We start from the raw sequence: 16,727 nt of genomic DNA on the forward strand, positions 1-16,727 counted from the left end.
CAAGCATTTTATCCGACAGATATTAGTCCTTAAGAACTCTTTTGAGTGTACAGATCTGTGCATCCAGACAGGACACATAAAAAGGTACTGCAATTTAAGAACAAACATTGTTTGTTAAAGTTAATCTAAACTCAGTCATTTAAATCTCATATAAGCTTTGTCATGATAATAACTTTTTTATATGAATTACTATCTTTCTTGAAAATAATAGCTGGCTAGTGGCTATACTGATAGAAAAATCCTTGTTAGGTCACTTTGTGCTATAGGGTGACAATGCTTTGCTCCTGTCTTCCACAATGTCCAGTCCGTAAATCAATCACATGTTGTCTCAAAGAAAACAGTAGGCTTCTATGCTGATACACATTGCCCCCTCCTAGTTGCCTGTTGTTATAATTTATAAAAAAAAAGGCCTATGAAAAAAACCCTCACAGTCAGCAACATTTAGGAAAAGTATACATTATTAAAAGGCAGGTTAACAAATCTACAAATCCTAGAAGACTTATTATAGGAAAATGGAGACATCAACCCAGAACTCTTCTCAGATCACACCCCACCAGTACAACATACCCAATTTAAACCCTAATTCATCTTCTACCCCACCAATGTTAATGGGGATTTCATTGAAACTTTCTACACCATGATATGTGCAGATTTCAAAAAGTTATGCTCCATCAAGGCTTCCAGCCAGCACAATCTCACCCCATCTGAGTCTTCCGTCCTCAAGGCGTTACAAGAGAACTATGATATTATCATCAAGCCTGCCAACAAAGGGGAGATATTGTTGTCCTCAACAAGGAAGATTATTTAAGGAAGCTCATAGACTTTTATATGACACCCACACTTATAAAAAAGTCAGCGGAGATCCATCAGAATTTTTTTCGCTATTGAACCTAAACTCTTCATCTCAGAAGCCAAGAAAGATAAAGTAATTATTAGGAAAGAGGCCTCCTTTTTTCTTAGGGATTTCTATTAAGTATCATATTTCTACTATTTACCAAAGGTACATAAGGATTCCCTTAACTCACGCGCTAGACCCATTGTTGCCTCTATGGGCAGCTTGACATATAGGTTGGACCAATACATCGATTGTTTTTCCTTCAACTCTTAGTCCAAGAATTACCATTGTACATTTGGGATTCCAGTTACTTTATTGACGCTCTCCAAAATTATTATAAGGAATCAACACATTGCTCACTATTCACTTCCATTCCTCACCCAATAGGCCTCAGAGCTGTTGAACATTTCTTCATCCATCACTCTGACCTTAATTATAAACAAGTACAATTCATCTTTAATGCCACCAGATACTGCCTGGAACATACTTTTTTTTTGTTTTGATAAACAATACTACCTCCAAGTTACTGGAACAGCTATTGGAGCCAGCTTTGCTCCATGTTACGCTAACTTGACCATGGGTTTGTAGGAATCTTCATTGATATATAATCACAACCCCTTTGTGGAGCACATTATATTCTATAGGTATATTATATAGGTATATAGATGATATTGTCATTATTTGGGACGGTCCCATCTCCACAGTCACCAAGTTTGTCCAATATTGCAACCACAACACGTTTGGGTTATCTTTTACCAATGTAGTTGATGGCAATTCCCTTTTGTTTCTGGATTACGTCCTCAGCTCTTCAGGTTCCAAGATAATCACTAAGAACCACTTTAAAGCTACATCTGGCAATTCCTAAATTCATTCCAGTGCTGCCATCATCCCAGATGGAAAAAAAAAATCCCAAAAAGCCAATTCCATCAACTCCCCAGGAACTGTACCCTAGATGATGATTACAAAGAACAAAGTTTAATACTGAAACAAAAATTATTAGAGATATTCTGGGGAGCTCATTGAAGATACTATTCTCCAATATCTCAACCCCCAGCCAAACAACCTTCATATGAAGAACAAAATCCCATCCATTTCATCACACAATTTCACTTCCAATATAAAAGTATGGAAATAGTAATCAAGAAACACTTGAATACTACTACAGTATCCCAAACTTAGAGCCATACTACCTTCTCAGCCCAGGTTTACTTACCGCTGAGTCCACAACATAAAAAGCAAGATCGCTCCCAGTAAACTGAAAAGGAGAGAATGTTACCCCCAACATATCAGGCAATTTATTTCCCAATTTAACAGGAATGTACAAATGATATATTAAAAAAAAAAACATGCACATTTGTGCAATATGGCCAAAAGTCCTTAAGAACAATTAGAAAGGAATATCCCATCTCCAACTTCTACACTTGCTCCACCAACTTTGATGAGCTATGTTCTTATGTGCCCGTGAAGCTTATTATATATAGGTAGAACCATTCTATCCTTACAAGTAAGATTTGGTAAACACAGACGTGCTCTCCACAACAAATCCAAAAGTGGTCTAAAAGTATGGATAATAGATTACATTACAAATACCTGTTCCAAGGTGGAGAGGTTCAAAAATCTGTGTGAGCAAGAAACTTACTGGATATTTACCCTAAATACCCTGACTCTATTCGGACTCAATGAAGAAATTGAGTCAAACACTATAATCTGTACAAAATACATGTACACACTATTTCATACATTTACACATGAGTCCATTAGGTACTGGCCATTTCATAAATTTGGACACATATCTACTGTCCCTTTTGACTTTAATTTATTTGAATCATATTTTATCATTTTATCTATTAAAATGTCCACCTAAACAAATATATATTTTTTCTGCTTGTACACCAATGTACATGCATACAATAACAATCACAAACATTATTTTTGTCATCTTTTTTGTCTATATGCATAATCATGGCCTTTGCAATATATTTGTCCAGCAAATTTACACTGTTATACAAGCTGTACACTCACCACTTTACATTGTAGCAAAGTGTCATGTCTTCAGTGTTGTCACATGAAAAGATATAATAAAACATTTACAAAAACGTGAGGGGTGTACTCACTTTTATGAGATAATATATATATATATATATATATATATATATATATATATAGTCAAAATATTGTGACACCTGCCTTTACACACACATGGACTTTAATGGCATCCCAGTCTTAGTCCCTAAGATTCAAAAGCAAGGTCCACAAAGAAATGGATGAGCCAGTTTTGGGTGGAGGAACTTGACTGGCCTGCACAGAGTCCTGACCTCAACTCGATAGAACACCTTTGAGATGAATTAGAGCAGCGACTGTGAGCCAGGCCTTCTTGTTCAAATCAGTGCCTGACCTTACATATGCACTTCTGGAAGAATGGTCAAATATTCTCATAGACACACTCCTAAACCTTGTGGACAGCCTTCCCAGAAGAGTTGAAATTGTTATAGCTGCAAAGGGTGGGCCAACTCAATATTGAACCCTATTGACCAAGACTGGGATGCCATTAAAGTTCATGTGCGTGTAAAGGCAGGCGTCCCAATACTTTTGACAATATAGTGTATATATATATATATATATATATATATATATATATATATATATATATATATATATACTGGCATATATATAGTATATATATCTTGCTTTATGCATTTATACTTTTTTTGGATACAGGCTTTTTTGGCAGTTATTTGTCTGTTTTAATAACTAGTTTTAAAGACTAACTGCTGGATGCTTAACTGACATCAAGCTGCCAGGGCAATCAAATTTACAAGATATTTTCCAACAATGTGGTGCACAGCTTTACAGTGTTCAGCCACACAGAGAAAGTAAATATTTGCATGCTGTGCAAGTTATGTAACATATTTCCCCTAGAGTTAAAAGTTTTCAAATGGAAATTTAGAATGAATGTCATAGAATGATTATTGGTAGTTATGCTTAACTATGACATATAAAAGTCAATAGGTATCATAAAAAGTAAAAGGAATGCAGTATGAAAAAACAGCATAAAACAGCATGAATTTCCTTACAACTCAAATATGAATTCACTTGAATAAACTTTGCAATAAGTTTGAGGTTTGCTAAGGTGGTGTGAAATGTCATATATGAAATGGAGGTCTTTTGCTTTTTCTTCCTCCTATCTCTCTGGTCACATTTATGAATGTCTACCTGCCACATGGCAGACAGCTTATATAGTATAGCATGGAGACCAGTGCCTTTATATGGAAACAAGCTTTTTCCCACAATGGAGCATTGGGTTCCAAATGTCAAGTTCACATGCTGTCTCTTGAGGGTAAGATAAGAATCCTTAGTTTTATGTAAGTCCCAACCAGATTGATTTGGAGCTCACAAGGGTTTTTTACTGCTTTGTCCCTCACAGGCAGACATGGCAGCATTGGACCAAAAAGAAGGTTTGTGAAGGGTGGTTGGGAGCTGTTGCTTTACTTTGTGTATTCAGGTTCACTTTAAGAACAATGTAGTGATGGATGTTTTCTTTTTTCTTATTACAGTCAATAAATAATAATAATGATATTTTCTCCAAAAGGGGGTTTTCAGCATTCCAACTGATATTACTGTATGTAAAGCAAAACAATAATTGAAGGGCTCACAAAAGGTCCAGTTTTACAAACTTTTTGCATACTGAAAAAACAACGTCGCCAAGTACTGGGCTACAACAATATGAAGACCAAGACATTGTTCTGTATTCATTTTTCCCATTGTTTGATTCTTCCCTTTGAGTTGTTAGCACTAAGCTGCTAAATTCTCCTCTGGCCAGCAGGGGCAGAGCGAAGTCAACGCAAAATGAAACAGCTGACTTCCTGAATTCCAGGCCCCAACAGGCTGTTTGCCTAGGAAAAAGCCTGCTCTTTTGGTGCTGTGAGAGTTTCAGACCTGTCTCCGGCAGCAGGAGATAGAGCCAGCCCTAAAGAGCCAAAGGTGAAGAGTAATATTGTCAATGACTCAGTTTCATTTTCAGCTTTGTTGACCTTACAGGACTTCTGCCGAGAGACCAGTGAGTTTGCCAGCCTCTTACCTCTTGCCATGTGGGTTACAGCCACACCAAAACCAGACTGAAGGGGCCTATTTTTCTACCAAAAGCTCATGGCTACCTTTTGGTACATACCAGTGGTATCACCCTGCTATTGTTAGATTTAGTTGACTACTGCCTGCTACTGAATCCTTGGTTGACACTGCTACTATTTATGCTGATCTGGATGCCTTACATCCTTTACGCCTAGCCCTCATGGTTAGCAATTTGGTCTGCTGGATATATGTTATCACTATTTCTATTTTGCTTGGTTACAAACTTTCTTGAAGAATATTACATTAAGTTTACCCTTTATTAATTGTATGGTGCCTAGTTTCTTTCCAAATAGTTAAGTACTGGGTGACAGGAATCATTTGCTGTGTTTCATTGTGTTGCATTGTATTATCTCAACTTGGTGTGTCAAGGGGGAGGCTAAGGCTTAGAGAAGGTGGAGGCCAAGAACAGAGGACCCTTCATAACCAGCGGCTCATTCGGGGGGTAGCACTACCACTGCTTAAAATGTTTTCTTTGAGAGCCCAAAGTTCTTTGTCCGCTTGTTGTTCATGTAATAAAATACAATTCAGCACTGTTAGCATACATTTTGGAGCTGCCTTATTCTTTTGCCCAACATCCAAAAACAAAACAAAATTGAGCTGACTCCTTTTTGCTGTGGCCTCCTTAATTACCAATATTAGTATATGTAGATTAGGATCATAAGAATAACTGGCTTGTAAACATATTGATAACTTTGTAATTTGCCCCTCAATTAAACTTAAAGGAGTCTGTGCCTTACCCATGCTAAAACCCTGCAAAACCTTCTTGCCAAAAAAAGATGGCAAAATGTTGGTTTTCCTGCTATCACCCACCTTAACCACTTGACCTTCAGAAGATTTTAGCCCCTTTACAGTATAGCCAGACCATTTTTTGCTATTCAGCACTGTGCTACTTTAACTGGCAATTGCTCAGTCGTGCAACATTTCATTGTGCAATGAAATTCATATCATTCATATCATTTCACACAAATAAAGCTTTCTTTTGGTGGTTTTGATCCCCGCTGTTTTTTTTTTTTTTTGTGAAAAAGCAATATTCTCTTCTTTTTGTTATAAAACATATCCCAAAAAATCAAATGTATTCATAATTTTAGGCCAAAATGTATACTGCTACATGTCGCAAGTGCTGGCAATGATCGGCGCTGATCCTACTAACACTGCATTTTTTAGGGACTCTATACTTTTGGGGACACCAGTATAGTTGGGACAGTGACCAGGATACTGACACTATACTAGTAATGGAGGTGATCATTGACTGATAGTGTGACTGTGATAGTGTAGTAGGTAATCAGGGACTGGCGCTAACTGACACTGGCTGGGAGGATGTTAACTAACTCTAACTGACACTATCTGACATCGCTAGTGACACTTATACAGTGATCAGTGATAATACGTTAGCGGTTGCCAAAAATTCACTCACACACATAGGCTCTCAGGGAGAGACACAGCTTGTCAGCTCCTGTGGGGGAATCCCCCCCCCCCTCGCTCTCTCCTCCTCACTGTGCAGTAAGTGAGACACACACACAGACAGAGCAGCTCACTCTGCTCCCTTCTGCTTCCTCATTGGATGGGAAAGCTCACTCTGCTCCCTCCTACTTCCTCATTGGGCCAATGGGTCTCCAGCACAGGAGGAACAAAGCATCATGGGACATGTAGCCCCCAACAGAGGCGGCCCTCTTCTAACCCCTGGGGATAGAGACTATAGAGGCCAGTTTGCTCTGGGGGAAAGAGGAGAGGATTCCATTTTGTCTGCTATATGGCCAGGGCAGACCACAACGAGGCGAGAGGAGGGACAGACGTGGCCGGAGGGGCTGCTTTTACCCACTGAGGCGACTATCCTGCCACAGCACCAGAGGTCGATGTGCTGATCCTGCCAGGGTTCCAGAGATGTTCGGTGACATACATCCCACCAAAGAGGGACCTCTGGTGCATCTCCGGGCGTTTGAGGACAAGAGGCATTCCAGTCACAAGGACATCTCCCTTTGGGCGCAGGACTGGTGAGCGGGCACTTGCCCACTTTAGGGACGCTGTATGCAGGCAAGGTTACCTTACCTGTGCTTACACCAGTAGGAACATTTACACTTTGCTGAGCAGCCTCAGTATCCATCTTGCTTGCAAGGATACTGCCAGTACACTGCACATCACTCTGCCTTGCCAGGATACATTCCAAAGACATCTTGCTTATCCTGCCAAACAGGATACCACAAGCGCCAGTGCCAGGCTAGCCGAAGACACCAGACATCTCTATTGTGAGGACCAATGTCCTCTTCCAGTTAGGGGTGATTAAGTGGTTCTGTTGATTTTTTCTAAAGAGGAACTTAAAATTATAGATTGCATTGTTGCCTATTACATCTTGTATCTACCACCTGGACCTGTGATCTCATGATTTCAGGGAAACAGCTGACCATCATCAAGCCAGTCCTGTTCCCCTTTATACATAGGGGGAGTACATAGGTCACTTTAGAACTGTTTAATTTGTTTAACCGTGCCATTTTGAAGTCTGCATGAAGTTTTGATCTATATTGTTAAATATCACAGTTTGCCATTCTTGACTATTTAATTATTGTTTGTTTGATTGAGGAAAGTTCTCACAATAAACAAACCCCTTGGTCTGTTGTTACTGTGCTGCACTTACACTTCTTACTAGGTGTGCCAGAGGGGCTGGGACTGTTCTTGGGGTTGAGAGGCAGAGTATAGAACCAAACATACCCAAGCGGCTCCTTTGGGTGTAGATCTATGATACTGTGCACTGACTGTGTACTAATGAGACTGACTGGGTGAGAGGGGTTATCACAAGGGCAATAAAAGGGTAACTGTGTGCCCTAACAAGTGTATGTGTGCTGATTTTACTCACTTACAGATTGGCTAAATTTTCTTCCTGTTTTCAGCTCTGAACAGTTAACGAAATCAGGGGGAAAAAAACAGCCAGATCTGAGTTGTGTTTACTAACACATCTGTACTGTGATTGGCCAGAGCAATCAGTAGGTTTACAGCCAAAATCATTGGCTGCGAGCCTGCTGATGAACTAATACTGTGTCCAACCACAGCAAGAGACGAAGGGGGTTCACTCACACGCCTGTAAACTAGGATGTTTTCCCTTGAAGTACTGGTAAGTTGCGACGAAACAACAAAGCCACTGGTCAGATGTAATAGTTAAATTATGGTTAAGTAATGTAGCACCCTCCAAAGTAGGTGCTAGGAAAAATATAGTTGTGACCATGTCTGCTTATCAGGAGGGCCTGATCTGTTAGCGATGCCTCCAGGTGTGATCTGTTGAGTCTGGGGAGTCTCCCCACTGTTCCCAATGAGGGATCTTGTTAGGCAGTGGAGGAAACCTAGCCAATAGCACACCAGGGTTTATGACTGCCGCAGTGCACCCTGGGATTGGGAATAAATCTGTGGGGAGCATGTGACAGAGTGTCTTTTGGTGGGAGCATCAGTCCCAGGAGGAGGTGACGGCTGTCTCTCCTTCTGTAAAGTGTGAAGATGGTCCAGGTAGTCAGCCTAGAGACCGGAGGTTGAGCTTGGCTGCAAGGGATCCAGAGCGGCTGACCAAGTGGAGCTGCTGGGCAGAAATCTTCAGGAAAAACAGTATTGTGAGTACTCAAAAACAGCCCATGGGTCTGCCTAAGAGAGAGGACCACTCCAGAGAGGTCAAAGGGGATCCAGGAGCCAGCTAACTAGGAGTGCACAGTAAAGGGGGTGCCAAGTAGTTAAACCCTGAAGATGGGGAGTAAAAGGGGGTGCCAGGAAGGGCCCTGAAGTGTTCAGCAATACAGTTTGCTCTAAAGTCAGCTACCTCAGGAAGGAGTGTCTTGGGGAGCTTAAAGGGACTTTTCCTACAGTCAGAGGTGAAGTTCTAATATCTGGCCTTGCTAAAGCCAGCATCAGTCAGTGTTAACCAACATCAGTCAGCATTAACCAGCATCAGTCAGCGTTAAACGGCATCAGAGGAGCGCTAAAAGAACACCAAGTAGCATCATTCAGTGTCCCTGCCTGATTGTGCATAATTCAGTTATTGGAGTATTCCACTTCTCCCTTCTCCCATCCAAGTTCTCAAATAAACCCTAAAAACCAAAGAAACTGGACTGGTTCTTGTCTAAGGTGCTCACACTTGAAAAAATGTCTGAAAGTACTGTTGTTGCTATCGATAATCTAGGAGGACCCACATTCAGCCACTCCCTTCGGAGTAGGGCTACAGTAAGTTGTGATTTACAGCTCTTTATGTACTTGCGTTGGTTAGAAAAATAAAGCCACGCCTTGAAGTAGTTCAAGTTCTTCAAGCTCGAGGACCCATTCCTTTACTTTTAGGCTTGTTTTGTGTAGAGATGCAAATGTAATGCCCCACAAACCACCAAGAAATCACAAATGTTATTGAGTGATGGAGTGATTATTTATGGTTTATTCACTAGACGAGGCAGTAATATGAGGAGTATATATATGTATGGGCTCAGTAGGGCATCATAAGCATTCTACAGGAATGCTGGCCCTTCTGATGCCAAATAAATCTTGCTGTGTTGAGTTAAAAAAAAATGCAGATTTCTTCTAGGAAAAGTATGCCCATTGTTATTCTAATTCGTCCTCAGAATGTTTAGTTGATTGCAAAATGCACTGACCAGAAATGCAATTATACAGTATAAGTCATTTACATAACCATTCTTTGATAACCTTACTTTTGTGGAATGTGACATTATGTGTTATTCCAACCCCATCATTTACATACATTTACTCAATTTGTCAGCTCTCTTAATAATTTAAAATTCCTTCCTAAACTGGTTTGCTACTAATTTAAAAAATACTGTATTCCTAGAGAAGGAAATAAACAATTAAGTCCTTGAAAAAGGAGTTAGTGACCTTCAAAAAATATAATAATAATAATATTATACAGTATGTATACTTGTGTTAGGAGAGCACTAATAGACCAGTACATTACATAGGTCAGAAATCAGTATACTTGTGTAGGTTTTGTTACTAAGATCCTGAACGTTTAAACACTGAAGGCTATTTATTAAGAATGGTGAAAGAAATTAATTTTATTTAAGTCACAGCTAAAACCTAACCCTGGACTAGTCTAAAAAAATACTCTATAGCAGGATGTCCCTAAACAAGGACCTTCATGGCAGAATCATCAGGTGTTATTTTAATGAGAGCTGCAGTTTTACAGATTTATAAACCCCTTAATGAGGCTATAGGGGCCTGAATGAGGGGGCTATAGAGGACGAACCATGGTAGGTCCAGCTGGGAAAAATGTTCTCTTTTCTCTTTGCAACTCCTCCAAGCTATCAAAATTTGCACATTGATTTGCTGGCACGAGCTTTATAAATTGACTACTTTGCTATGAATTGATCTACTCGCATATGTCAGCATACAGTAGTTTCAGCCAGTGGCAACAGTTCTCTATACTAGCCAGCATTGCCAAAGCTACAGTGCCCAATTTAGGTATGACTGTTGTGAAGTAGTGAGTAGACAACACTGACACCAATGTAAAAGATGGATTTTGCATCACTTAACCACTTGCCGACCGACGCAAGTACATATACTGCGGCGGTCAGCCCCCCCTGGGTACGTCACTCGCCCGCAAGCCAATAGGGGGCGAGCGCGTGCTGCCGGAGGCGCGCTCCCGCCCCCACTCGTTCGCTGCCATCCCAGCGCGAGTGACCGGCGGCTCCGATGTCAGTCGGTCACTCGTGATCTCCCGCTGGAGAGGGAGAAAGGCAGGCGGCTAATGTAAACAAAGTCGCCTGTCATTCTCCCTGGTGTAACTGCAGAGATCATATGATCCTGCTATGTAGGATCGTATGTCTCTGTGGTTACATCAAAAGCCACGCCCCTGTACAGTTAGAAGCACACCCCTAGGGACACACTTAACCCCTGGATGTCTAATAAAGTTAACCCCTTCTCTGCCAGTGACATTTTTACAGTAACAGTGCATATGTATAGCACTGATTACTGTAGTAATGTCACTGGTACCCCCAAAAGTGTCAAAAATGTCAGTCAAGGGTCCGATCTGCCTGCTGCAAAGTCGCAGTCCCGCAAAAAAAAATTGCAGATCACCGTCATTACTCGTTAAAAAAAAAAAATAACAATAAAAATTACATAAATCTTTCCCTTAGTTAGTAAACGCAATAACTTTTGCGCAAACCAATCAAAATATGCTTATTGCGATTTTTTTCACCAAAAATATGTAGCAGAAAACAAATTGGCCTAAAATGTTAAAAAATTTAGATTTTTACATTTTTTTGGGGGGGAATTTCATATAAAAAAATGTGAAAAATATTGTTATTTTTTCAAAATTGTCGCTCTTTTTTTGTTTATATCGCAAAAAGTAAAAATCGCACAGGTGATCAAATACCACCAAATGAAAGCTCTGTTTGTGGGGAAAAAAGGAAGCTTTTGCCTGCTTAGGGGGACAGGGGGAAAAAAGGTTAAAGCGGAGTTCCGGGCACAGATCTCATTTTTTGCTGAACATACCCCCGGGACAGTCAGGGCTAGCACATTCCACAATGGCTAGCCTCTGATCTGTCCCGGTTCGCACTTACCTGCAAGAAGAAATACTTACTTTGAAAATTTCTTCCACAGCGTTTCCATCTCTCTTGTGGGCAGCTGAAGCCGGCGCGGTCCTCTTCGGTGTCTTCTTCCGCATCTTCTTCTCCCAGAATGCGCCGCACCGGCCCCTCTCGTCACTTCCGGTGCGGCGCCACATTCCTAAACAGCTTCTGGGCATGCCCAGAAGCTGTTTAGCAGGGGAATGCGGCGTTGCCCGGAAGTGACGTGCGGGGCCGGTGCCGTCGCATTGATTCCTGGGAGCGATGACGTTCAGCTCCCAGGAATCATCGCGAGGCAGGAAGTGACGGGGTGAGCCGCGGCGCTGGAGGAGGAAGTACCCTGAGGTGAGTATTTACGATCTTCGATTACAAGGTGAGTGTACAAAAAAAAAAAAATAACTATCCAATTCCTTTTCAGGTTATGTGTAGCTAGCGGAGGGGCACAAAAAAAAAATACCGATTTTGTGCCCGGAACTCCGCTTTAAGGAATCTTTGCGGAAAAGTTTCCTTATCCTTTATTGAGATTATTGCAACATTTTTTATCTGATTAGTAATGAAGGTTGGTTCGCTGCTATCATCTGTGTGCAACTCATCCTTCAAATTGAGAACTTCTGGCCAAACGCTTTGCAAGCTCATGGTCAAAAAAAGCTATTTGTCTACTTAATACTATTCTTGCCACATCAGATGTAATAATAAGTAAATAACTTAAATGTTCTGTCAAAAAATAGAATTCATCATTCATGAAAAATATAAAACTTAATCAGAATTCGTTTTTTGAAAAATTTTACACTAGCAGCACAGAATTTATGATACTTGATAATACACTGTATAATCCCTTTTTTTAAAAAAACTATTTTGATACTGTAGAATTTAAGGCAGCCACAGTTCAGCAAACAATGAGAAAATTAGAAGAAAGGTCATTGTACTAGTACTTTGAATAGGTTACATTCTGCTTTTTCAGTAATCAAATCGAAATTCATTTTTCATACATGATGAAATGACTCATATTTCAGTACAAAATAGAAATGCATCTGAGCTTTTAAATATGCACTTAATGCCTGTGATTTTATTTTAAATGAAAGATTAAGTTATTTAAACATGTGTTCTAAGTTCATACAAGGCCATTTAGAATAGAATATGCAGCTCAATTATCCTTGCTATGCAGGCTTGCTGGAGATATTCAAAGGCTTCAGATAGTTGCTGCTCTATTTGGTCACTTTGTTCTGGTCAAGTGATGTACCCCAGGTCCACGGACACCAACAGACAGTACCTGGTACCAATGTCTTACTGGCCTTTGGCGAACTAACCATCTCCTATTTTTGATATTTTCATCACTAATATTTTTTTCCTGATAAGTAGAGATGAAGTTTGGGTTCAGTGTTATCATCTGTGTGCAGTGCATCCCTGGAACTGTAAAGTTAAAAAATCAGGAACTTTTGGCCAAATCCTTTGCAGGTTCATTGCCAAAAATATATAACAGTAAATAACCTTTGCCTATGGTCAGATGAGTTAAATGATCCAATAATTTAAATGAATTGATAACCTAGCTCCCTTAGTATAAAATGGTGGGCTGGCAGCAATGTGTTGAAACTATTAGGGAGACATGACAATTCTTTGTGTAGCACTACCCCCTTAGGAGCTGCTGAATAGATGGGTCTTTCTGCCACCTCCCAGTGGTTACCCACCCTGATTGAACCCAAACTCACCAACAAACCTGTAGTGTAAAGTGGGTGTTATTCACAACAAAACAATATATTGAGAAAAAAAAAAAAAACACAACAAAACAATAAGCCCTGCAAGAAAAGGGGTTTTTGAAATAGCAATAATACAGCAGTGAATCTAACAGTAATTTCAAAGCACAGTTACAAATAAAAAGATCCTGTTTACCATGTGGATGTATTAGGCTATGAGAGGTCGGATGAAAGATTGTGAGGGGAGAGAAACGGGCTGGTGCGGGGAGAAAGTGGCAGACCAGGGGGAGCAGACCTGAGCAGTGAAGTTTAGCAGGAACAAACAATTTGCAGACTACTTCAGCTAGTGACCCCCCCAATTCTGGACTCTTTATTAGAGTGTTCTCCTGCCATGTCTAAAACACCCCAAAGAATGAGGAGCGTCTCATCACCCCCCACTATCAGGGCAGAGAAATCCTCAAGGCATTCAGTGACTGTCAGTGTGGAGAAGACGTCAGGGGTACATGGGACCATTCTGATGATTGCACATCATTAATGGCCACAGTGGCGGTGATCTCACCAGTACTAAATATCTATATGAAGAGAGCCAGTTCTGCAGAATACCAGAGGCTTAATATGCAAGATTACTGATCCCTTAGAGGCAAAAGGAACCTTGCCGAATATTTTTTTAATTGATTTGTTATGAAGATGAACAATAAACCAGCATTTGATGGAGTCACAAAAAAAAAAAGTCTGCCAAAATTGGGGCCCTGAGTCTCTTGATGGAGCGCTCTCTCTACAAAATGTGTGTAATCCTAACTTGGGGAAGAAGTTGCTCCAAAATAATGAAGTACTGGGCTGCAGCCAAGTATATACCATGTAGATAAGAATGTTGGTGACTGAGAGGCCTCTCACCACTAACCACTGGTCTCTGGCAGTCCTTCAATGGTCTGGAGAGAGGCGATGATAGGCACATGGGCTTCCTTCTCAAGCCAGTGTTAGTTCAGCAGCAGCACAGCTCAGTTTGCAGCCTGGAGTATGCAGTTTTGACAAAACTCGGTGTGGATCTGCTCTATATTTTTCTGCCACAGTAACTCCCTACAGCCAATCTCTTTCCCCTCTAGGCCCAGCAGTCTCTCTCTTCACAGCTTTCCTCCCTGGTTTTCAGATACAAAACATATCTGCAATACAAACAGAAAACAGAGGTTGTTGGACATGTGTAAGTGTTGAGGCTTTTTTTTTTTTTTTGAGATTTCGTGGATTTCTATACAAACCTACAAATTATACATTTACAGGTAATTATTTGGCTTTAAGCTCCTGATGAGTGGACAGGGATCAACGAAATGCGTAGAGCTACTTAGATGCATAGATGCAACATTTAGTGACAACCATGTACTTTTTTATTGAATATATCTTATTACTATTATAACATTGTCTTTACTATATGTATTTTTTTTGTGTCAGCCTTTTTTGTATACATGTCTGAATCATATTTGTAACTGATGTCAACCTTTGTATAAATTACTATATGTATAATAAATTATTATGTTCAGATTCTATTTTTGTATATCTTAGTTTGTGACCTGCCTCATTTAAAGTCCCGCAACCTCTGTTTTCTGTTTGCGTTAACCAATATGGATGGAGGCAGGTCACTGTGTTTGCTTCAGATCATATTCCTCTATCTTTGCATATCTGCAATAAAGCTCACAGTACAAGGCAGTAACTGAAGCTGTTATACAGAGTTTGGGCTTCTTCAGGCCTTCAGAAAAGATGGCCACTGATCCTCCTATGAATAACCATCCCAATGATTAAGCTCTGAAGGGCGGAGTGAAATGTGTTGGGGGCGTGGCCTGGCTGGAGTCCAGGCTGAGGTTGCCACCTAAATGCTCATCTTAGGAACAGCATCAATGTGAGGCTCCAGGGAGTCCTTTATTAACCTACAGTGATTGCAGGAACTAGGGGGAGCTCCCTTCCATGCCAGCACTCCAGGCAGCGGACGTTCAGCATTTACACCCCGCTCCAGAGAGCCTGAGCAGCACACCAAGCTATGTTGGATCACACTGATCCTCCTATGTTGTTTTTCCCCAATCCTGGTGCCAGTGGGCAGGGTCAAAGTCAGCTGGCCAATGAGAGTTCTCCTCTTTCTCTGCTGTTTTGTCAGTCCCTGCAGGTGGGGGGCAACGATTTTTTTCCAGGAAAATATATTAGGCTGTGTGGCTTAAAGGACTAGCAGATAGATTACATGTGTAGGAAAAGATACTTTTTTTTTATGATTTTTTTTTTTTACATTTTAGCATTGGTGCATCTTATGGCATTTCTAGTTTACTTACTGGCTATACAATTATTCAGAATTGGATAACAAGATTTACCCCCGCCCCCATAGACTTAAATGAGGTTTGCCACAGAGTTTGTGAACTTTGAACTTCTCGCAAGATTTGCAAAGGTGTTTTAGAGCATGATTTCTCCATTCGCATACATTAAATTAAACCTGTACTTCATTTTTTAAAGTGGAAATTCACTCAAAAGTGAGAGTGCCACTAATTCTCCTCTTTACTCTCATCCCTAGTCTATATGAGAGTTTTTTTTTTTTTTGGAGAATGGGTACCTTTTTTGACAGGTACCAAATCCCACTTCCTCAATTCTCACCTAGGCTTGAGCCACATCTCCCTCCCCCACCTACAGCCCCCTGGGACACGTCACATTTCCCAGGCAGCTGCAGGACCAGATACTCTCCCATGGTCCAATATGAATTTAGAGTCAGGTTGTACACACCTCGTTTACCTCTTGTGCAAATGATGTCAAGAAATCGAAAAAGCAACACTTCTGCAGGGGTTTCCCCACCACTCCCTGAAGTATTATTAGGCCCAGAAATTTCCAAATGTCCTCTTTGGTCACTGGTTCGTATTTTCTGCTTCTTGAAAACTTCCGATGCAGTGTAGCTAATTGTTGCTCTTTGTACCGGTTTGTTTCAGTAACTATTTTTTCAATAACCTCATCGGCCAGAAATGATTGTAAGTATTCTTCGGGGTTGCCGTGTTCAATGTCTACTTTCATACCAGGTGCTCCAGTAAATAGGAATCTTGGGGGCACTGCCTGATTGGTATTGCAGTCAATAGAGCACCAAGTTCGCACATCACTGAGCTCAGTCGCAGAATCGTCGCTGTCATCACTTTCAGTGTCTTATGACGAATTTCCCCATGAATCACTATCACTCAATTCTTCAAGTAATTCTAATTCACTATCGCTGTTTTTTAGCTGGTCTAAAACCGCTTTTGACCTAAAGGAACGCTTTTTGGAAGCCTTGGACGTTCTCAAGTTTCCAGGCAGAAAGAACAGTAAACGTGCAGGCAGGGCACTGGACAAAGCACTATTGAGAAAACTGAGCACTGAGGTGAAACGGTTTCACACAATAATGCAATCCTAACAGATTTCAATGTATTACAATGTGTCATGTTTTGTTTATTTTTTTAAATTTTTCGCCTGGTTCCGCCCCTTTGCGTCACAGCGCTCGCAGGGAAGGGAACCCAGAGGACGGAGGACCCAGAGGACACAGCT

The sequence above is a fragment of the Pelophylax lessonae genome, assembly GCF_965119305.1.
Source record: "Pelophylax lessonae genome assembly, chromosome: 5".
In the NCBI taxonomy this organism is placed as follows: Eukaryota; Metazoa; Chordata; class Amphibia; order Anura; family Ranidae; genus Pelophylax; species Pelophylax lessonae.